Raw genomic sequence first — 24,857 nt, forward strand, 5'->3', positions numbered from 1 at the left:
TTATACTCAAACTATGCTAGTAATTTTTCCAAACTATTTCTTGAATTGAGCTTCGCATGACTCTGAGTCTAGACCTCCATTCCTGCATTGAAAAAGAATTTTTAAAATAGTCAAGCATATCTTTCTGTTCCTGTTAATCACGAAGTAAAATGCTAGTTTCATTTTCAATACCAGAACCATTCCTCTGTGACTGGAGAAGGTATCCAATCCTAGGCTAATGAGCTAGACATTAGAAGGATTATTTCAACCTCTTCCCCTTATAGACTCCACTCTGCACAGAACAACCTGAAAGAAAACTACAGCTGTATTCTTAGCACACGTACATGCACCTCTATGTTTTTACATGTTGCTATAAAGTTTTTATCTAGCTATTATTTGGGCCTTGCAAATGAAAAACAACTTAGTTACAAAAGTTATAAAGGTGAATATAAGTTTTAATTTTTAAAAAGACAAAGTTGAGAGTAATTAGAGCTAATGAGGTTCCAGTTTATAAATATTATTGTGTTAGAAGAATAACAGCTTTAGGAAAGCATAAACATATTAGAAATTATTAAAAAAAACAAATCGCCCCAGAAACAAAATTCTGATTTGGAAAATACATGCTCTGAAGCAAAGCATACATTTTGGATGTGGCTTTTGGGGTAGTGGTAGGGGACGGGTAGGGAAGTTGGGAGTGGGTGGAGAGAGGGAGAAAGAATAGGAATGAATTATAAAGGGACTGCATCTTGAAAATCTGTGACTGAAGAAAAGTAGGAGCATGCTAAGATTATATGGTTGATATTGAACATAATATCATTATGACTCTCATGTGAAGAGACTGAAATACTAAAGTAATCAACTAATGATTCTGGAATATGTGTAATTTGTATGCCTTTGTGGTACATAATAATTAGCAAGGCTGAATAAGAGTGTACTCTCATTTATGTAGATATTCCCCTCCCCCAAATAATTGTGGGAATTATTAGAAAAACTTAGCAGTTAAATAGAAGACATTTAGTTTTCACAGTTACAATTTTTTATTAGACTAGCTATCTATGTTTAACTATTAGTTATATGTGTTTATAATTTTATAAAGAAGCTCAGAAAGGTGAATATAAGTTTTAAAAACCACAAATCCATCGTGGGTCCAACCAACAGTACAGAATGTTACTGTTTAGTGGCATGGAAACAGAAAACTTTTTCTTTCTACTTTTTCAGGTATGACAATGACTAAACAATTCTATTGACTAACTCTAATTGTTTTAATTTCTACTTTATACTGCCAAGCAATGCTTTTGCTTTGAATTCCTGTTATTGGGGGAGGGGTTCTAAATGTTGCAAAATCTAAGAAAAGGCTTTAATTTGATTTAACTTTTAAAAAGACAAAGATGAGAGTAATTAGAGCTAATGAGGTTCTAGCTTATAAATATTATTGTGTTAGAGGAATAACAGCTTTAGGAAAACAGAAACGCATTACTTTATATTCCCAAGGAGTTCTATTTTGTATTTTTATTTTTTGAGACAATGTCTTGCTCTGTTGCCCAAGCTGGAATGCAGTGACTGGATCATAGCTCACTGTGACCTCAAACTCTCAGGTTCAAGTAATCCTCCAGCCTTGGGCTTCCAAAGTGCTGGGATTAGCAAGCATGAGCCATGGTGCCCAGACTAATTTTTTGATTCAGATTTATCTATTCTTCATGTCCAAACAGCAATCTTTAAGAGGCCATAAAGTAAAGGCAATAACTAGTCTTTTATCTAAATTAGACTTCAGAATGCTAACAATGAAAGAATAAGTTTTATGTCAAAACTTCTCATCAATGGCAGGAAACCAATATCTTGAAATAAGTATAAAAGGAGTTAAATCACAAGTTACTTAAATTACAATGCTGTTTCAAATATACTTGATCAATTAACTATATGAATGCACATCTCCCAAGTGTAAAATTTTTAATTTGAAACCATCATTCTCAGCAAACTGACAGAAGAGCAGAAGATCAAACACTGCATGTTCTCACTCATAGGCGGGTGTTGAACAATGGGAACACACGGACACAGGGAGGGGAGCACTACACACTGGGGTCAGTTGGGGGGAAATAGGGGCGGGATGGTGGGGGGTGGGGAGCTGGGGAGAGATAGCAAGGGGAGAGATGCCAGATATAGGTGATGGGGAGGAAGGCAGCAAATCACACTGCCATGTGTGTACCTATGCAACAATCTTGCATGTTCTTCACATGTACCTCAAAACCTAAAATGCAATAAAATAAATGGGTAAAAAAAAAAAAAAGAAAAATCAAAAGTTCATATGGCAATCAAATGTACAAATAAAAACTGCAAAAGTGTGTGGGAATACTTGAGACTTGTTTAAGAAAATAAAACTGAATGCAATACTTCCATTTGAGACTAAGAGCAAAATCAAGGTATAGGCAAACAGATTAAGTATTTTAGAGACAGAATATTATGAATAGTGAAAAAATAACCTTTTCCATTAAAATGGACTACTATTAAGAGCTAAAAATCCTCAATTATTTCCACACTTTAGTAGACTTAAGCTGATCACAATAGATCAGTATTAAAACTACACTTCTAAAATGTTAATTATGTGACTAAATTAACATATGAGTATCGGTTGCTGAGCTCCTAAGTGTTTAAGCTGATCACTTGAAAATTGAAGTTTAAGGTCATTTTTCATGTGAACATCTAAGACCTGTAACTTAGAACAGTGAGATATAGTATAAGGTACTATAAATAATGTCTCTAAGGGGATAATAATGAAATAGAGTTCAAGAATCAGAAAAAATAACCTCTATTCCCCATGGCATACATAGATGAGGTATCGTATTAGGGTTCTCCAAAGAAACAGAACCAATAGAATATATATGTATATAGAAAGAGACTTATTATAAGGAGTTGCTCCACAAAATTATGGAGGCTGACAAGTCCCAAGATCTGCAGAATGAGATGGAAACCTGGAGACCCAGGAGAGTTGATGTTGTAGTTGTTCAAGTCCAAAAGCCTGAGGACCAAAAAAGCTGATGGTATCATCCAATCTGAAGACTGAGGGGCTGGAGAAGCAGAAAGAACTGATGTTTCAGTTTGAAGATCAGCAGGCAGAAAACTTTCCTACTAAGGGCAGGGTCGGTCTTTTCTTATATTCAACTGATTGGATGAGGCCCACTCACATTAGGGAGGTAATTTGCCTTATACAATCTACTGATTTAAACTAATCTCCCCAAAAACATCCTGACAAACACACCCAGAGTAATGTCTAATCAAATATCTGGGTACCCTGTGGCCCTGTCAAGTTGACACATAAAATCAGCCATAGCAAGTATGATGACTGGTGAAATGGATAACACTTTCTCCACTCAGATGTCCTCTGCATTGAAGCAGTAGCACAGTGGGGCTGGGGGTGGGGAGGAAGTTACAACATGGCCTAAGTTGTCAAACTGCCTGTGTTTGAATCCTGTCTCCTTAACTTATTCCTGGTGATCTTGTCAAGTTTTTGCCATGTGCTTTTGACTCTTGATTAGTAAATTATGGATAATAATGGGTCCTACCTCATATTGTTATCAATGTTGTGAAGAGTAAATGAGGCATTACATATGAAGCACCTAGAAGAATAACTAGCACATAGTATGGATTCCCTAATAATGGATTATAGTACATAAAATTCGTTGAAATAACATTCTTTTCAAAAAACATTGCTTCACATATTCTCCTGTTTTTAAAAGTCATTGCTTCAAAATAACAACAACCATATATGACAAATCCGTAGCCAATATCCTACTGGATGGGGAAAAGTTGAAAGCACTCCTTCTAAGAACCAAAATAAGATGAGAATGTTGACTCTCACCACTCCTATTCAACACAGTACTGAAAGTCCTAGCCAGAGCAACAGGCAAGAGAGAGAAATAAATAATATCCAAATTAGAAAGGAGGAGGTCAAATTATATGTTTGCTGATGACATGACTGTATACCTAGAAAACCCTAAAGACTTCTCCAAAAGACTCCTAGACTTTATATATGACACCAACTAATTTTCAGGATACAAAAACAATGTCTAAAAATCAGCAGCATTTGTATACACTAATAACTTTCAACCTGAGAATGAAATGAATAACTCAATCCCATTTACACTGAACACACACACACACACAGACACACACACACACACACACACACACACACACAATAAAATACTTAGGAATACATTTAACCAAGGAGGTGAAAGATCTCTACAAGAAGAACTACAAAATGCTGATAAAAGAAATCATAGATGTCACAAACAAATAGAAACACATCCCATGCTCGCGGATTGGAAGAATCAATATTGTTAAAATGACCATAATGCTCAAAGCAATGTGAAGAGTCAATGAAATCCCTAACAAAATACCAATGTCACTGTTCACGGAATTAGAAAAAGCAATCCTAAAGCTTATGAAGAACCAAAGAAGGGCCTGAATAGCCAAAGCAATTCTGGGCAAAAAGAACAAAACTGGAAGCATCACAGTGCCCCTCTTCAAACTATACTACAAGACTATAATTACTACAACAGCATGGTATTGGTATAAAAATAGACCTATAGATCAATGAAACAAAATAGAGAACAACAGAAATAAAGCCACTTACCTACAACCAACTGATCTTTGACAAAGTCATCAAAAATAAACAATGGGGACATGACACCCTATTCAATAAATGCTGTTAGGAAAATTGGCTAGCCATATGCAGAAGAATAAAATTGGATACTTATCTCTCAACATATGCAAAAATTAACTCAAGATGGATTAAAAAGTTAAATGTAAGACCCAAAAGTATATAAATCCTAGAAGAAAACCTAGAAAAATCTCTTGTGGACATTGGTCTAGGGAAAGAATCTATGATGAAAATCCCCAAAATCTATGATGAAACAAAAACAAGAATAGATGAATGGGACTTAAACCAAAAGCTTTTGCATAGCAAAAGAAATAATCGGGAGGGATGCAAGATGGTCGATTAGGAGCAGCTCAGGATTGCAGCTCCCCGTGAAAGTGTGGAGGGTGAGTGGATGCCACATTTCCAGATGGATTTTTATTTCCCACAGACCAGGAGATTCGCAGGCGGAGGAGTCCCATGGGTCACCAGCACAGCTGGTTTGGCCGGCATGGCTGTTTTCACCAGCATGGCTGTTTTGGCAGACGCAGCGGTTCTCCATACAAAATACATGGGTCTGGGTGCTGTTTTAGCTGGCAACTGGAGTTCCTGGAAGTCAGAGTCACCCATTCATCTGATTAAAAAGGGGACTGAAACAGGGAGCCAAGCCAGGAGATTCCCGGGCAAAAAAGCACCACGAATCTCAGTACCGCTGTTTCAGCCAGCACAGTGGGTTGCCGCATGGGAAATCACATAGATCCTGATGCCTTTTCAACAAGCAACTGGAACACCTAGGTGACAGTCCACCATTCAACTGAAAAAAAAAAAAAAAGTCTCTGAGGCATGGAGCCAGGTGATCAGGCTCAGTTGGTCCAACCCCCACAAAAAGCAGCAATCAGAAACACTCTGGATTGAGAGTTTCACAGCAAGCACAGCTGAACCCGGGACAGTTCAGCTTTGTGGGGAAGGGGCATTTGCCATTACCGAGGCAGTCTACCACTACAGAGGTAGTTTGCCATTGCTGAGGCAGCCCACCATTGCCGAGGCAGCCCACCATTACAGAGAGAGTCCGCCATTATAGAGGTGGACTGCCATTGCTGAGACAGTTCTAACTATACTCATATAAACAGGACTGCAGGAAAGTTCACACAGGAGCTGGGCGGAGCCCACAGCAGCTCAGCAAAGCCTCTGCAGGCAGACAGTGACTAGGCTGCCTCCTCATTGGGCAGGGAAGCCCTGAGAAAAGGCAGCAGCACAACAGAAACTAATAAATAAAGCCCTAACTCCCTGAAGCAGAGCACCTGGGGGGAAAAAAGGGGGGGGTATGAGTTCTGCTGCAGCAGACTTAAACGTACCCGGCCAGCAGCTCTGAATGAACAATGGAGCTCACAGATCAGCACTTGATCTCCAATAAAGGACAGACTGTCTCCTCAAGCAGCTCCCTGAACCACGTATATTCAGAGTCACCTCATAAAGGAGAGGTCAGACTAACATCTGGTGGGTATCCTTCTGGGACAAAGATAGCAGAAGAAGAAATGGGCAGCAACACTTACTGTTCTGCAGCTGCTGCAGATGATCCCCAGGCAAGCAGGGCCTGGAGTGGACTTCAGCAGACCTACAGCAGAGGGGCCAGACTGTTAGAAGGAAAACTAAGAAACAGAAAGAAATAACTTCATCATCAACAAACTGGACGTCCACTCAGAGACCCAATCTGAAAGTCAACAACTACAAAGATGACAGGTGGATAAATCCAAAAAGATGAGAAGAAACCAGTACAAAAAGGATGAACACACCCAAAACCAGAATGCCTCCCCTCCTATAAGGGATCACAACTCTTCACCAGAAAGGGAACAAGGCTGAATGGAGAATGAGTGTTATGGAATTGACAGAATCAGGCTTTAGAAGGTGGGTAATAAGAAACTTCTGTGAGCTAAAAGAACATGTTCTGACCCAATGCAAAGAAAGTAAGAACGTTCAAAAAAGATTTGACGAAATGCTAAGGAGAATAAACAACTTAGAGAGGAATATAAGTGAATTGATGGAGCTGAAAAACACAACACGAGAACTTCGCAAAGCATACACAAGTTTCAACAGCCGAATTGACCAAGCAGAAGAAAGGATATCAGAGGTCGAAGATCAATGTAATGAAATAAAACAAGAAGGCAAGATTAGAGAAAAAAGCATAAAAAGGAATGAACAAAGTCTACACGAAATATGGGACTATGTGAAAAGACCTAATCTACGTTTGATAGGCGTACCTGAATGTGACGAAGAGAATGAATCCAAGCTGGAAAATACTCTTCAGGATATTATCCAGGAAAACTTCCCCAACCTAGCAAGGCAGACCAATATTCAAGTCCAGGAAATACAGAGAACACCACAATGATATTCCTCAAGAAGAGCAGCCCCAAGGCACATAATCGTCAGATTCACCAGGGTTGAAATGAAGGAGAAAATGCTAAGGGCAGCCAAAGAGAAAGGTTTGGCTTTCAGATCTCTCAGCAGAAACCCTACAAGCCAGAAGAGAGTGGGGGCCAATATTCAACATCCTTAAAGAAAATAACTTTCAACGTGGAATTTAATATCCAGCCAAACTAAGCTTCATAAGTGAAGGAAAAATAAAATCCATTGCAAACAAGCAAGTACTAGAGATTTCATCACCACCAGGCCTGCTTTACAAGAGCTCCTGAAAGAGGCACTAAACATAGAAAGGAGCAACCAGTACCAGCCATGCCAAAAACATAGCAAATGGTAAAAAGCATCAACACAATGAAGAAACTGCATCAACTAATGGGCAAAACAGCCAGCTAACTTCAAAATGGCAGGATCAAATTCACACATAACAATATTAACCCTAAATGTAAGTGGGCTAATTGCCCCAATCAAAAGACACAGATTGGCAAATTGGATAAAAGTCAAAACCCATCGGTGGGCTGTATCCAGGAAACCCATCTCACATGCAAGGATACACAAAGGCTCAAAATAAAGGGATGGAGGAAGATTTACCAAGCAAATGGAGAGCAAAAAAAAAGCAGGAGTTGCAATTCTCATCTCTGATAAAATAGACTTTAAAGCAACAAAGATCAAATGAGACAAAGAAGGACATGACATAATGGTAAAAGGATCAATGCAACAAGAAGAGCTAACGATCCTAAATATATACACACCCAATACAGGAGCACCCAGATACATAAGATAAGTTCTTAATGACTTACTAAGAGACTTAGATTCCCATGCAATAATAGTGGGAAACTTCAACACCCCATTGTCAATATTAGACAGATCAATGAGACAGAAAATTAATAAGGATATCCAGGACTTGAACTCAGACCTGGACCAAGCAAACCTAATAGCCATTTACAGAACTCTCCACCCCAAATCCATAGAATATACATTCTTCTCAACACAACATCACACCTACTCTAAAACTGACCATATAATTGGAAGTAAATCACTCCTCAGCAAATGCAAAAGAAGGGAAATCATAACAAACAGTTTCTCAGACCACAGTGCAATCAAGTTAGAACTCAGAATTCGGAAACTAACTCAGAACCGCACACCTTCATGGAAACTGAACAACTTGCTCTTGAATGTTGACTGGATAAACAATGAAATAAAGGCAGAAATAAAGATGTTCTTTGAAACCAATGAGAACGAAGACACAACATACCAGAATCTCTGGGACACATTTAAAGCAGTCTCTAGAGGAAATTATATAGGAATAAATGCCCACATGAGAAGCAAGTAGAGATCTAAAATCGACACCCCATCATCAAAACTGAAAAAGCTAGAGGAGCAAGATCAAGAAAACTCAAAACCTAGCAGAAGACAAGAAATAACTAAGATCAGAACAGAACTGAAGGAGATAGAGACACAAAAACCCCTTCAAAAAATCAATAAATCAAGAGCTGATTTTTCGAAAATATCAACAAAATAGACCACTAGCCAGATTAATACAAAAGAAAAGAGAGAATAATCAAATAGATGCAATAAAAAATGATCAAGGGGATATGACCACAGATTCCACAGAAATTCAAACCATTATCAGGGATTATTACAAACTCTATGCACATAAACTAGTAAACCTGGAAGAAATGGATAAATTCCTGGACACTTGCATCCTCCCAAGCCTAAACCAGGAAGAAGTCAAAACCCTGAATAGACCAATAACAAGGTCTGAAGTTGAGGCAGCAATTAAGAGCCTACCACCCCAAAAAAGATCAGGTTCAGATGGGTTCACAGCCGAATTCTACCAGACATACAAAGAGGAGCTGGTACCATTCTTTCTGAAACTATTCCAAACAATCCAAAAAGAGGGAATCCTTCCCAAATCATTTTATGAGACCAACATCATCCTGATACCAAACCTGGCAGAGACTCAGGAAGAAAAGAAAACTTCAGGCCAATATCCATGATAAACATAGATGCAAAAATCTTCAATAAAATACTGACAAGCCGATTGCAACAACATATCAAAAAGCTTATCCAACATGATCAAGTAGGCTTCATCCCGGGGATGCAAGGCTGGTTCAACATACGCAAGTCTATAAACGTAATTCACCACATAAACAGAACCAAAGACAAAAACCACATGATTATCTCAATTGATGCAGAGAAGGCCTTTGACAAAATTCAACAGCACTTTATGCTAAAAACCCTCAATAAACTAGGTATTGATGGAACGTATCTCAAAATAATAAAAGCTATTTATGACAAACCAACAGCCAATATCATACTGAATGGGCAAAAACTGGAAGCATTCCCTTTGAAATCTGGAACCAGACAAGGATGCCCTCTCTCACCACTCCTATTCAATATAGTATTGGAAGCTCTAGCCAGAGCAATCAGGCAAGAAAAAGAAATAAAGGGTATTCAAATAGGAAAGGAGTAAGTCAAATTGTCTCTATTTGCAGATGACATGATTGTATATTTATAAGACCCCATCATCTCAGCCCAAAATCTCCTGAAACTGATAAGCAACTTCAGGAAAGTCTCAGGATACAAGATCAATGTGCAGAAATCACAAGCATTCCTATACACCAATAACAGACTTAAAGAGAGCCAAATCAAGAATGAACTGCCATTTACAATTGCTGCAAAGAGAATAAAATACCTAGGAATACAACTAACAAATGACATAAAGGACCTCTTCAAGGAGAACTACAAGCCACTGCTCAACAAAATAAGAGAGGACACAAACAGATGGAGAAACATTCCATGTTCATGGTTAGGAAGAATCAATATCATGAAAATGGCCATACTACCCAAAGTAATTTACAGATTCAACGTTATCCCCATCAAGCTACCAATGATCATCACAGAACCGGAAAAAACCACCTTAAACTTCATATGGAACCAAAAGAGAGCCCACATAGCCAAGTCAATTCTAAGCAAAAAGAACAAAGCGGGAGGCGTCACACTACCGGACTTCAAACTATACTACAAGGCTACAGTAATCAAAACAGCATGGTATTGGTACCAAAACAGAGATATAGACCAATGGAACAGAACAGAGGCCTCTGAGGCAAGACAACACATCTACAACCATCCTATTTTTGACAAACCTCACAACAACAAGCAATGGGGAAAGGATTCCCTGTTTAATAAACGGTGTTGGGGAAGCTGGCTAGCCATGTGCAGAAAGCAGAAACTGGACCCCTTCCTGACACCTTACACTAAAATTAACTCCAGATGGATTAAAGACTTAAACATAAGACCTAACACCATAAAAACCCTAGAAGAAAATCTAGGCAAAACCATTCAGGACATAGGTGTAGGCAAGGACTTCATGACCAAAACACCAAAAGCATTCACAACAAAAGCCAAAATAGACAAATGGGACCTAATCAAACTCCACAGCTCCTGCACAGCAAAAGAAACAGTCATTAGAGTGAATCGGTAACCAACAGAATGGGAAAAAATTTTTGCAGCCTATCCATCTGACTAAGGGTTGATATCCAGAATCTACAAAGAACTAAAACAGATTTACAAGAAAAAAACAAGCAAGTCCATTCAAAAGTGGGCAAAGGATATGAACAGACACTTTTCAAAAGAAGACATACATGAGGCCAACAAACATGAAAAAATGCTAATCATCTCTGGTCATTAGAGTAATGCAAATCAAAACAACATTGAGATGCCATCTCACACCAGTTAGAATGGTGATCATTAAAAAATCTGGAGACAACAGATGCTGGAGAGGATGTGGAGAAACAGGAACACTTTTACACTGTTGGTGGGAGTATAAATTAGTTCAACCATTGTGGGAGACAGTGTGGCGATTCCTCAAGGACCTAGAAATAGAAATTCCATTTGACCCAGCAATCCCATTACTGGGTATATATCCAAAGGATTATAAATCGTTCTACTATAAGGACATGTGCACACGAATGTTCATTGCAGCACTGTTTACAATAGCAAAGACCTGGATCCAACCCAAATGCCCATCAATGATAGGCTGTACAGGGAAAATGTGGCACATATACACCATGGAATATTATGCAGCTATCAAAAATGATGAGTTCCTGTCCTCTGTAGGGACATGGATGACTCTGGAAACCATCATTCTTAGCAAACCGACACAAGAACAGAAAATCAAACACCGCATGTTCTCACTTACAGGTGGGTGTTGAACAATGAGAACACATGGACACAGGGAGGGAAGCATCACACACTGGGGTCAGTTGGGGGGAAATAGGGGAAGGACAGTGGGGTGTGGGGAGTTGGGGAGAGAGAGCATGGGGAGAAATGCCAGATATAGGTGATGGGGAGGAAGGCAGCAAATCACACTGCCATGTGTGTACCTATGCAACAATCTTGCATGTTCTTCACATGTACCCCAAAATCGAAAATGCAATTAAAAAATTTAAAAAAAAACAAATAATCAACAGAGTAAATGGACAACCTACAGAATGGGAAAATATATTTGCAAATTATGCTTCTAACAATAGACTAATACCCAAAAATCTACAAGGAACTCAAACCACTCAACAACAAAAAAACAACCCCATTAAAAATGGGCAAAGGACAGGAGCAGACATTTCTCAAAAGAAGACTACAGTGACCACCAACCACATGAAAAAATGCTGAACATCACTAATTATCAGATAAATATAAATTAAAACCACAAATGAGGTACCATTTCACATTCATCAGCATGGCTATCATTAAAAATTCAAAAAATAATAGATGTTGGTGTAGATGTAGACAAATGGTAATGTTTATACATTGTTGGTGGGAATGTAAGTTAGTTAAGTCTCTATGGAAAACAATTTGGAGATTTCTCAAAGGACTAAAAATAGAGCTACTGTTCAACACAGCAGTCCCACTGCTGGGTATCTATTCAAAGGAAAAGAAATTATTAGTCCCAGCCTTCCCTTCTCCTGTCCATGTAAGAAAAGCTTTGTATTTGCAAAACTGAATTTTGGTGTTTTCTTATATCAAGACAGGAAAATGTGCAAAAGACGGGACAGAAAGAAATGAAGTGGGGGGAAAAATTTTTTTTAGTTGACTAACCAGGGTGAGTGAGTGGTGGGGAAACAAAGGTCTAGAGGATCTGCAAAGTGTAGCGGTACTAATGGGGGTAGGCTGGCCTGTTCTTCACACTTCATCTCATCTCTTCCTGCTTTAGGCCCCCCTCCTGTTTCATCCCACTGCCTTTGATTTTGCTGAAGCATGAGTTGAAGCTTTGGTGCCTTGCTGTACTTACATTTTTCCCCTCATTTCTTTGCACAGATTTACAGGTAGATTCCCTCCTGGCTCAGCACAGTCACTGATCTCTGTTATTGAGTGAACCATCTCTGGTATGTCTTCAGAAATGGCCTTCCTCATGTGACCCAATAATGCCAGCAGCCTGAGTTGGGAGCGGAGCACCCAGACCTCACCTCCCAAGCCCTAGTCTCAGGTGTGCTGGGTGTCAGAGTAAAATATCTGGCGTCAGGTGTGCTGGGTGTTAAAGCTTAGTGGATGTTAATTACTTGGTAAGTTTGTACAATATTGATGCCTTATCCGTATTGTTCCCTGTGACTTAGAGTTACAATTATTTTCTTACTATAAGACAAATAGCATTTAGTATGATTAAAGGTGAGAGAAGCTGAAGGGCAAAATATTACTTAGTCAAATGGTGAATTGCAAAGGCTTATAACAGGAATGACTCCAAATGGAAATTGGTGTGTCAGAAAGATACCTATAAGGAGGACAAGCAAAGTTTGGTAACCACAGAGCTAAAGGAGGCAAATAGGACTGTGAGGTTTTAAGAAAAACCTCACAAAACTCACCATAAGATTTTACAATGGGTAATGGCAGGACAGTGGCATAACTCTCGAACGTGATGGCAGAGGGTGGTAGATTTGGTGGAGACTTAAACTAATGCAACAGTTTGCGTTTGCCACGGTCAGTTTGACCCGATGACGGTGATATATTGCAAAATTGGGTCTATGTTGGAGGTAGAAAAGAAGATAAGCAGATTTATTTGACTATCTTTCTAAATGTTCTCTGAAACCACGGAATGGTAATGTTCCCTCAGTAGAGGAAAGTGAAAACACTATAATTGTTTCAATGCTATGCCTCTGAAGAGATGGCCAAACAATTCTGATTTATTGAGAGCTACATAAAATCTTTTTTAAAAAGATACCATGCTTTCTGAAATTCCTACAAAGGCAAGAAAGGAAAATAAATCCTAACTAGCTGACCTTTTGCAGGAACTATCATTAAAAGAGGTTTCTGGACTTAGTTAAGGGCGGTTTGTTTATGAGGGAAATGACCATGGATTATCACCTACTGTATGAGTGAATGCCTATTTTTTATTCACATTTCAGAAATAAACTGTTGCTCATACCTTATAATGTCTTCCATGAGGTTTAGCAATCTAGTTTAGGGAGAGGATCAATTTCACAAGCTAAGAAAAATCCAATGTTGTGCCAAATCAGGACAGAACCTTCTGAAGTGTTGATATTGATTCTACAAATTGGAGGACTAACTTGCATGCTAAATAAGGTAGAATCTTTCAGAGCTTTAATCTTGCACTCAGATTCTAGTGTTTCGTGATAGTAACACATTTGTAAGGGAGAGTCAAGTGGCTGGGTTTAGCTTTGACTTATTCCTTTGCATGATCTGTGAAGTTCACAAAGGGATATCTATTTTAAAAGATTTTCAAAATGACATTTATTACACGTCCCTGTGTGCAAGGCTTTCTGTTGGGTGTTTTTGCTAAAGGGGTAAAGGTTTTAAAAATACCATTCTTTTACAGCATAAACAGGAAAGATTTTGAGTAGGTGGATTAGTCAGCAGACAGAACAGGGACAAGAATTTAAGATGGAGACTTATTATGGAAGTATGAAGTGAGAGAAATGACATTTCTTGGCTCTGTTCCCAGTATTGTTTGCTGGACGCAGTTTGCGTGTGAAACAGGCAGCAGCATCCACACACAATTGTACCATCTTCTAATCAACTGGTAGTGCTTTTAAGTTTATGTGTGTTAGTGTTTCAAAAATCAAAATTCCAAAGGGCTTTATTAACCTATGATATACTTGCCAAAGGTAAACATAAAAAAAGTAAGCAAACCCAAAGAGCCTCACTAGTTTCCCTCCTGTTATCTATATGAGATGAATATGCTTTTCCAAATGCCAAGCAGTAACTTTTTCTTACTTTGTTTTGAAGACTAACATGGCTTACTCTCAATTATCAAATCTGTCCTGAAATAATTATCAGTGAGTCATGAAATGACCTTCGTAATCTGAGTCTATGTCACTCGATCTGTGTTTCCAAACTGCAAGGTTAATTTTCCATGTCCCTGAACCTCAATCTTGTTAAGTTAGGCTACAGAAGAAATGGGGAAAACAAATTAAATCTATCTGTGATCATTCTACATACCTCTACATAACCCTAAAAATGTTTACAAGACTCAGAGGTTTCAAGGATGGTATGAAAATCATTGCAAACTTGTTTACATTAAAATTCCCAGTACAAATTTGGAATTGCAATAACTGAGGAAAACAGGAAAGGCGCACTTTTGTAGACACTTAACCTCTTTTTTAGCCTTCAATGGCAGAGTATCAGAAGTTATAACACAGATGATTTGTTGAGAATTTTAAGAAGAATGTTTTTAACATTAAAATTTAATGTATTATCTCTCTACCATTGCTAGATAATATTACCCTTACTGCAGTAACTGGCAAGAAACAATGAGAGGAGAGCTGTGAAGAAAATTGGAATACAAGAAAGAACTTACAAGTTTACAATATTAAAAATGATATTAGGCAAGGCATGGTGGTTCATTACTGCAATTCAAGCACTTTGGGAGGCTGAGGTGGGCAGATCACTTGAGGTCAGGAGTTCGAGACCAGTCTGGCTAACATGGTGAAACCCCGTCTCTACTACAAATACAAAAATTAGCTGGATGTGGTGATGAATGCCTGTAATCCCAGCTACTCGAGAGGCTGAGGCAGGAGAATTGCTTGAACCATGGAGGCGGAGGTTGCAGTGAGCCAAGATCAGGCCATTGCATTCCAGCCTGGGTGACAAGGGGAGACTCCGTCTCAGAAAAAAAAGAAAAAGGAAAAAGAAAAAAAAAAAGAAAAGAAAAATGTCAGTGAGGACAAAAATGTCCACTTTAAGACAAGGGAAACATTTTCTGTGTCTAAAGGAAATAAAAATGAAATAGCTTCCCCAAATCAAAAAGCCTAGACAAATGATTCACGTAAGCCCTGATCCCGCTTCTGAATTCCAACTCAGTCATAACTTAGAGAGTTACAGTAACTCTTCTAAGTTCATCAGAGTAGAGAGTTGAAACATGTAAGATGATTTAAAAAGCTTTTCAATTTTTAAATTTATAACCAGCTAAGTAACTGTCCATTTAATTGGTTATTCAAGAAAACACTTATTCTTTAATAAGTTATAAGTCACCATGTATCAGACCATCATTCTGAAATATTGCTGACCAGCATCTGTTTCTTTTCCTTTCTTGTTTTTCATTTCTTTCTTTCTTTTTTTTAAAATTTACACTCCATGTTAGTCTTCTCTGCATCGTTCAAATTTTAGTGTATGTGCTGCCCAAGCTCTCCTTCTCAAACAAATGTGGGAGAAGGCAAGCAGGGAGGGGCTGCACAACCCTTGTCCTCAGTCGCACAGTTGCACGGAATTATGAAGAGCTGAGTGCACTTCTCCGGCTGCCATGGGCTGCCATGACCAAGTCCTGTATTCCTTATATGGATGCCAGTCGTGTCCTCCTCAAAGCTCTGTGCTCCGTGGTATTGTGCCAGCTCAGCATTGGCTGTTCTCTAGGGAAAAAATTGTGAAACTTCACAAACCTGAGTTAGGATTAGAGACTACAGCTGCCAAGTCATAGTTCATGGTTGAGTGCCGACAGTAAATACCCAGGGAAGTGTATATCAGGATGAAGGACATCTTACTGATTCGAATTTCCAGTGTTGGAAAGGTGAAGTTTTCCTTCCCAACCCCTCACACCCGTTAAAATTTCCCCCCAGCCCTTGAAAAGACATTGACTGTAAAGCAATGATGATTTGAAATTCAGATGGGAAAGTTTCTGGAATAAGGTTAAAAAATCCACCTTCAGGAACAAAAAAGAGATAAAGCATTTAAATCAATGATGAATGAAAGTATAATTTTGGATGAAGAAAATCATAGGATATGAAAATAGGGAAAGAAACTGAAATATTAGAAAAATACAGAATATACCAAAGAGAAAATAATCTACACGTTTAAATATTACTATAATTCACCTTCTCCTTATTTTTGCCCTTTTAAGTATTAACTAAATATGAAATATTTCTATTGATGGTCAATTTAATATTTTTACTGGCAACTTAAATTCTTGGCTAAACTTCCCAGAGCTATTTATGGACATTTTCTCTTGCCTGCTTATAAAAACACATCACTGGAGTATTTTTAACAGCAAAGTCTGCATGAGGCAGTCTACTTTCTTGACCTGTCAGATACTCATGGCTGTTTCTAAGTAGCCTCATTTGTAAGGCCTTGTGGATTTTTGTCCAATTGGTATCGTTTTTATTTTTGAGTAATGTAGTGGTATATTCATGAAGAATACCTATGGCTAGAACTCCACTTTACAAAATTCCATGCCACTACAGGTATTTTTGTTCCTTTGAAATAACTGTCATATGTCAGTGATCCTGAGGGAAGACTTGCTGTCTCTTTGATAAAATTGCAGTTGTAGACATCTTTTTCTTCAAGCTTTCGCATGGTTTACATGTGAGGAGTGGAGGGTCACAACAAAAAGAAGTGTAACCTTATTTTTTCAAACAAAATGAGCTATGGGGGGTGTTTTTGAAAGGTCATAAAATATTATTCTCTACCTTGAAACAGGAATGCATTCACATCATATACATCAGAAAGGGCAAATTGAGTGTCATGGCAAGCACCACTTGATTTTCACTGATCAATTGCTAGCAGCTGCCTAAAGTATCATACTGAGAAGAGTTCAGAGGTTTAGTCCTGGTTCAGGTAGAAAAAAATGCCATCCTTTCAAAATTTTCAAGAATTAAAAAATTAATGAACTTAAAGGAGTTACGGTCATGCTCAGCAGGAAGAAATATTCTAGTCAGCACAGAGATACGTGTCACCCACTAAAGAGTATTATTATTTTGGGTAAATAGACTAATTTTTAAAAGTTAAAGGTCTTTAAGATATTTAGAAAGGCTGTTATGTTAGTCACTGACAACTTAGTAGTAATTAATTAAAGAATCTAACTCCTCACGGAAATCAGTTGAGCTGTGGGAATGGCATGGAGTTTGATTATGGGAGAAGAGAAGGAGTGGCAGGTTGTGGGCAGGAGACAGCAGAAGGCTTCCTAAAATGTAAAATTCTTTTGAGAGAATTTAGCAAAGATTGCCAGTGTCTTATCTAGGTCACTGATGAAAATGTCAGACAGAACCAGGCCTTGATTTGACACCTGCTAAACATTATTTATGTCCTAAAGCTGACATCAAACTATCTGTAACCATTCTATTTATAAGTTTCCAGAGCACCCTCTGCCTTTCCAGATCTAAAGTGTAGCAGCACTCTCAGCACTTAGCTGATAAATTTGCCTGAAAATATAGTGCTTATGAATTAGCATAGGAATCTTCTTTCTATGACTCTGTCTACTTTCATCTATAATTTGGGGATTGGTGGAAATTGTATAAGACAGAGCTTGAAGAGACTTGTAGTGCAGCTGTAGCTTACCCTAGTTAATTGTGTAATTTTGTACAAATCACTTAATCTCTTCAGACCCCAGAAAATGAAGGTTAGCCTAGATCAGCACTTCCCAACTCTGGTCTCCAAATTCCACAGAGTTCTATTTACTGCTGAGGGCCCATAGATGCATCTGTAAACCAGGCTTGCCACTGTGAAAGTCTGTGGAGTTAGCATGTTCAAAAGAGGACCTCATACCTAAAAAGATGGGAAGCACTGGTGTAGGTTCCAGGCAAGCTTCTATCTCTCTCTGTCACCCTTTGACTCATATACCCCTCTTCTGTATTTGACAAGAATATGTATAGTTAACAAGGATAAGAACAATCACTTCTATTTTATAGAAAAATAGCAATGCATAGAAAAGTATAATTAATTTTCCCTATCTTATATGATGGCTTCTTAATTGACCTAGGAATTGAATGCTGTCTTTTGAGTAAGTTTATTTTCTTCAGTTTAGTACTGTGTAAGATCCTATTATATTTAATATCTTACCTTGATAACAATTAAACTAGCATGAATGTGTGATTATGTGTTTTATTTAATTAAAATTTTGTCCTTTGGCTGACCACTTCCAATGAGAAACAGGAGCAGAATGCATGTACAGTAAGTGACTTTTGTACAAGATAGAATTTGACTTTTCCCAGAATTAAGTGGTGGAGTTTCACTCTCAGCTAACATGAGCTATGGAATTTTGGCTCTCTTCAGAGCTACATGACTCCAGATACTCTTTCAGTATGCCAGGAGATATTTCATCTGTGATGTCAAAACTCGCAGGAAATTCAAGTTAAGAATGCACGTTACATACACATTAGGACACCAAAGAAATTTTCTCAGGTCATACTGACACACTGTATGTGGAATTGATGTCTTTGAGAGATCAAACTTTCATGGGTATTTTAAAAACATGAACCCTGGTAAATCTTCACAAGAAGATCATATGTAAGCAGCTACACACAAATTTAGGTTAGGTTTGTTAACTGATGAATGCCAGAAATTGTGATCTTTCTTAATTTTATCCAAAACGATACACATTTTTCATTTCTGAGGTTAGTGAGGTATTTAAAAAAAAGTCAAATGAGAAAATAGGATGGTTCCATATAAAAACTGGAGGTCTGGTGGGAAAATACACAAATCCAACCATTCCCTCTTAGCACATCCCAGACCTTGTTCTGTACATAAGGGGTAGACCATGTGTTTACATCAGGGGTTCATGAAACTGCTTAGGCAGTGAACCTTAACTGTTAACTGGCTAAATATTATATTTTGTATATTTGTAGTTCTATCTTTTAAATGTATGCTGTTGTGGCTAACACAATACTAATTCATTAAAAGGTGTTACTGAAATTATAGTATCTTTTTTACGTACCATCTTTTTGATGTTATAGATATTTTAATCTCCAACTTTAAGAGCCCAAGAATTATCACATAGATGTCTGTGAAATTTTGCTTGTAAAGGGTCCTTACTTTGAAAGGCTGGGAACTGCTGTCTTAATGGATTTGGGTAAAGTGACAGGCTGCTGGAAAGCTATTTTGGGCAAAGGGGCTCTCTTGTCGCAGCTGCCTGTGTACTAAGATAAAGGGCAGAGTGTGACTTGAGAAGAAGCAATCTTAACTAGCGTTTTCCAGGCCACAGACCAAATCTGCCTTGTGTGCATAGTGCTTGGTGTGAGAAATGACATCTCTCCCAAATCCCAGGTGTCAGCTTTGTTTCAAAGTTGTTTGGCTAAAACAGCAACAAAAATACAATAGATTCTAAATGTTCTACTCAAGCTCACACTCCTAGGCATTATGTTATACCTCAATTACTGGGATTTCGAGGTTAGTGAAACAACATAACAGATATTTGCTGTAGGAGGAAGAAAATGATCAAGTATTTGCTGGAATACTGAACAGCTTCAGGTATAAGAAGTTTCGCTTAAGACAAACTAGTTATGGCAAGTGAGGAGGCTACTGCCCCCTAGTGGTGTCCTTTCTACTTCTCACCTCAGGTGCTTTGGTGTTTTCCTGGGAACTTGCCTCTTTTACTTATTTTTTTTTTTTTAAGTTTGCCATCTATTGCCAATTCCATCGTCACGGCACAAAAGGCTTTCATCGTCCTTGTAAAAAGGCACACACTCTCATTATATTTTTATGTATTGGTGGGTTGTGTTTGTTGTAAAAAAATGTTTACATTTAACAAAATGTAAAAGGCAGTAAGATAGTTATAGTTCTTACTTCCAAAGAAGCCTGCAATACAGGTGATGATATGTACAAACATAAAATTTATGGTACATCTTTTCCCATCAAGGTCAAAGAGCAATTTTGTAGATATATATAATTATTGTTACTATTACTTTTTGAGACAGGGTCTCACTCTGTCACACAGGCTGGAGTGCAGTGGCATGATCTTGGCTCTCTGCAGTCTTGACCTCCTGGGGTCAAGTGTTCCTCTCACCTCATCCTCCCGAATAGGTAAGACTACAGACACGTGCCACCACACGTGGCTAATTTTTGAAAATTTTATAGAAATGGGGTCTCACTATGTTTCCCAGGCTGGTCTTAAACTCTAGGCCTCAAGCAATCCTGCCACCTTGGCCTCCCAAGGTGCTGGACTTACAGGTGTGAGCTGCTGTGACTGGCCAATAATTGTACCTTGTTTACTAGAAAAATAATTATTTGATCTCACATGCTTGATTCACTTGTCGTGGGATAATTTTCAGTGTTTTCAGCTGCAATTTTTTTTTTTTTTTTGAGACAGAGTTTCGCTCTTGTTACCCAGGCTGGAGTGCAATGGCGCGATCTCGGCTCACCGCAACCTCCGCCTCCTGGGTTCAGGCAATTCTCCTGCCTCAGCCTCCTGAGTAGCTGGGATTACAGGCACGCGCCACCATGCCCAGCTGATTTTTTGTATTTTTAGTAGAGACGGGGTTTCACTATGTTGACCAGGATGGTCTCGATCTCTTGACCTCGTGATCCACCCGCCTCGGCCTCCCAAAGTGCTGGGATTACAGGCATGAGCCACCGCGCCCCGCCTCAGCTGCAATTTTTTAAAAAGAAAATCATAATGCAAGAGGAGTTACAGGGTTAAATAAAACTGACGTAGATGTGCGCGATGGGAGAGGCTGGCAAAGGGGGAGGAGGAGATTCCTGAGATGTGTCCCCTATTTACACCTGTTCTTAAACTGTCATATTTACTATTGTCTTGCTTGTAAGAAGATGAAAGGTGGGTAAGCTGTCACTGATAGGTTTAATTTATTTTCCAGGTTATTAAAAGGACATTACAGGACTAATTTTCAGTGTAATGACCTAATTATTAACAAGCTTGCTGTCATGTACATGAGTGTCCAGAAAAATGTCTGGATTTCCAGTTGATTTATATCTTATGACTTCAAATTCCTTGATCTCTAAGGGTGAAGTGTATGCTAAGAACAGGAATAGAGGTTTCAGAATTGTTTCTGTAACCAAGATCGGTAAATTCTTATCACGTAAGTGACAGAGCATCATCTGTACTAAATACTGCATTCATTTGTGCAACCACACGTGATAGGGCTGCGTAATGGTGGAAAGAGTATCCTAAAACAAGTCACTCTAACACATTTCAAAATATCCCTAAACATTGAAAAAATTGTTCCCATGTCTAGAATGTCTTTTTAAAATTTTAATAGGCATATCTATATATATTTAATTTTAAAGTATTTTTAGAGCCTGGTCTGTGAAAAACATTTGAAGGTAAAGTTGACCTAGAATACGGTTTCTGAATGACCTCATAAAATTTCTGAAGAATTTTGTTGATGTTTTAGGATAAATATGAACTGATTGTATGACATTACAGGGGATAAAATCCAATGTAGACATTGGCTATGTTAATATAAGTATGGTATTTAGATCAGTACAGTACTCTCTACTCTGCTCAGGCACGTGTGAAATACTGTTCTCTACTCTGAGCATCAGAGTTTAATGATATTGACACAAAGGATTCCTTTGTGACACATAGGATTCAGCAGCAGGAAATGTGGGAAGCCATATTGAGAATACTTAAACAGGGGAAACTACTTCTAAAATCCTAAAGATGTAGTGATGCTTTAGCTGTTTTCTTTTCTTTCCTTTCCTTTGTATTTTTAGTAGAGACAGGGTTTCACCATGATGGTCAGGATGGTCTCGATTTCTTGACCTCGTTATCTACCCGCCTCAGCCTCCAAAAGTGCTGGGATTACAGGCATAAGCCACTGCGCCCTGCCAGCTCTTTTCAAATATATGAAAGACTGTGCTGTAAAGGGAAAGGGAATGGGGGAGGAAATAGGTATTGAGTGTAAATCCCTAGTTTTAAAATTGCATTATTTTCTATGTGTAATTTGCCTCGAATTTGTTCATTTCCATTCCTCTCATGTAATGTTTCATATATTTGTCCCTGTTCCTCTATTTTCAATGTTAGTACTTTGGATTATAGTATTAAATGTATATCTGGTTTTCACTGCTCATCACTGCCCTCATCCGTCTTTAATTCTAATACTAAGTGATTCTTCCTAAAAATTCTTGATATCATGAAGATATAATTTTAATTTATGTCTGACCTTTAAATGGCCTCATTCATATTTTATGCGTTTACTTATTGAGTCCTATTTTCTAGAATTCCCAGTGGGCTCTCTACTCTACTCAAGTTTGTTCCTTCACTATCTGACACTTGTCATGTTCTCTGTCAGTCTATACCTTCTCTCAGGCTGTATCCCTTAACCACTCACTTCTAACCCTGTGTCCAGAGATTCCTTTTCATGCATCAAATTCTTGTCTGTTCTTGGAGAGCCGTTACATGCCATTCTTTTCTTCAGGACCTTCTTAAACTATTATAGCCATAATAATTTTGTCTCATAATTTCCTATAGCCTATTTTGACTATACCAGAATTTTTAGTACTTGATTTTTTAGTAAGATGGAACTACAAAATAATATCTATACCATAACATTGCTCATCAATCTCATTCTAGTCAAATGTTTACTCTTAGAGTATTTTGTTGCAGTAATGGCCAGAATTTGTCCAAGCCACCTTGTTTCCATGTCTTGGATAGATTCTCCTATAACAACTCTGGACGTGGCCATTTAACATAATTTGGCCAAAGAGACTATAATCAAACGTGATACCAAAAAAACCTGAAAAATGTCGTGCACTGTGGTTTGCCTTCTCTTACTTCTTATAGGAACCCCAAGACACTTAAGTGAAAAAGCTGATGAAAACATGTAGCCCAGCCATCTCTGTCTCCTAGTTCAGGGCCAATACTAACCAAGAACCAGCACCAAATTCCAGACATGTGAGTGTGGGCGTCCCAGAACCACTAACCCCCAGCCAACCCAACCAGCCAATTGCAGCTGAATGTCTGAGCCCAGGCAAGACCAGCAGAAGAACTGGCCAACTGACATGGCTAACTCACAGAATTGCTACCTAGAAAAATAAATATTGTCTAAAGTCCTAAGTTGAAGAGTGGCTTATTTTGCAGCAAAATCTAACTAATGTCAGGGTTATTTATTAGCCAGTTTTTATTGGAGTATTAGATCTGCTTCAGCATCTATACGGTGTGTTATTTGAGGACAAGAACTATGACTTCTTTTCTAAAATTTCAGGATTTTAGATGGTACTAGGTACATAATTGACATTTGATAAATTACTGTTTTAACATTGTTTTCTTGGTACCATGAGGATGAGAGTAATAATCTTTACACACAATATCACCTGAATCTTTTCTTTTCTTTTCTTTCTTTCTTTTTTTTTTCTTTTTTTTTTTTTTTGAGACAGAGTGTCACTCTGCTGCCCAGACTGGAGTGCAGCAGCATGATCTCAGCCTACTGTAACCTCCACCTCCTGAGCTCAAGTGATTCTGCCACCTCTGCCTCCTGTGTAACTAGGACCACAAGCACACACCACCACACCTGGCTAATTATTTTTATGTGTAGAGATGGGGTTTCACTATGTTGCCCAAGCTGGTCTCAAACTCCTGACCTTAAGTCATCTTGACCTCCCAAAGTGCTGGATTACAGGTGTGAGTCACCATGCCTGGCCATCACATGTATTTTCTAATTTTAGGTAAGATAAATATTTTTGCAGTGGGCAAAGGACCTCAACAGATATTTTTCAAAAGAAAAAAATACATGTGGCCAAAAAGCATATGAAAAAATGCTGAACATCACTGATCACTACTGAAATGCAACTCAAAACCACAATGAGATACCATCTCACACCAGTCAGGATGGCTACTATTAAAAAGTCAAAACAAAATAACAGATGCTGGCGAGATTGCAGAGAAAAGGAGTTGCTTATACACTAATGGTGAAAGTGTAAATTAGTTCAACCATTGTAGGAAGCAGTGTGGCAATTCCTCAATGAACTAAAAACAGAAATACCATTCAACTCAGCAATCTCATTTCTGGGTATGTACCCTTAATTGTTCCACCAGAAAGACATATGCACATGTATGTTCATTGCAGCACTATTCACAGTAGAAAAGATATGGAATCAAGCTAAATGCCCATGAATGGCAGATTTGATAATGGAAATGTACATATCACCATGGAATACTATGCAGCCATAAAAAAGAACAAGATTATATCCTTTGTAGGAACATGGATGGAGTTGGAGGACATTATCTTTAGTAAACTAATGCAGGAAGAGAAAACCAAACACCACATGTTCTCACTTATAAGTGGTAGCTAAAAGATGAGAACACATGGACACAAAGAGGGAAACAAAAGACTCTGAGGCCTATTCCAGGGTGGAGGATGGAAGGAGGGAGACGAGCAGAAAAAATAATTATTGGATACTAGGCTTAGTACCTGATAAAATAATCTGTGCAACAAACCCCCACGACATGAGTTTAACTATCTAAAACACCTGTACATGCACCTCTGAACCAAAAATATAAGTTTTAGAAAAGAAAAACCAAAAATAATCAAAAAAGATAATGTTTTTTCTTTAAAAAGATATAGAATTCATAAAGCAGAAACTGGACCACTTCCTGACACCTTACACTAAAATTAACTCCAGATGGATTAAAGATTTAAACATAAGACCTAAC

The 24,857-nt window shown here is 38.2% G+C and overlaps 1 pseudogene; it reads left to right on the forward strand.

Moving 5' to 3' along the window:
* Positions 1-5,123: 5,123 nt before the first annotated feature.
* Positions 5,124-24,857, forward strand: part of LOC116524367 — a 55,314-nt pseudogene continuing 35,580 nt past the window's right edge.

This window comes from Sapajus apella, unplaced genomic scaffold (assembly GCF_009761245.1).
Source record: "Sapajus apella isolate SASKATOON/1434 unplaced genomic scaffold, GSC_monkey_1.0 scaffold45, whole genome shotgun sequence".
Classification (NCBI taxonomy): domain Eukaryota; kingdom Metazoa; phylum Chordata; class Mammalia; order Primates; family Cebidae; genus Sapajus; species Sapajus apella.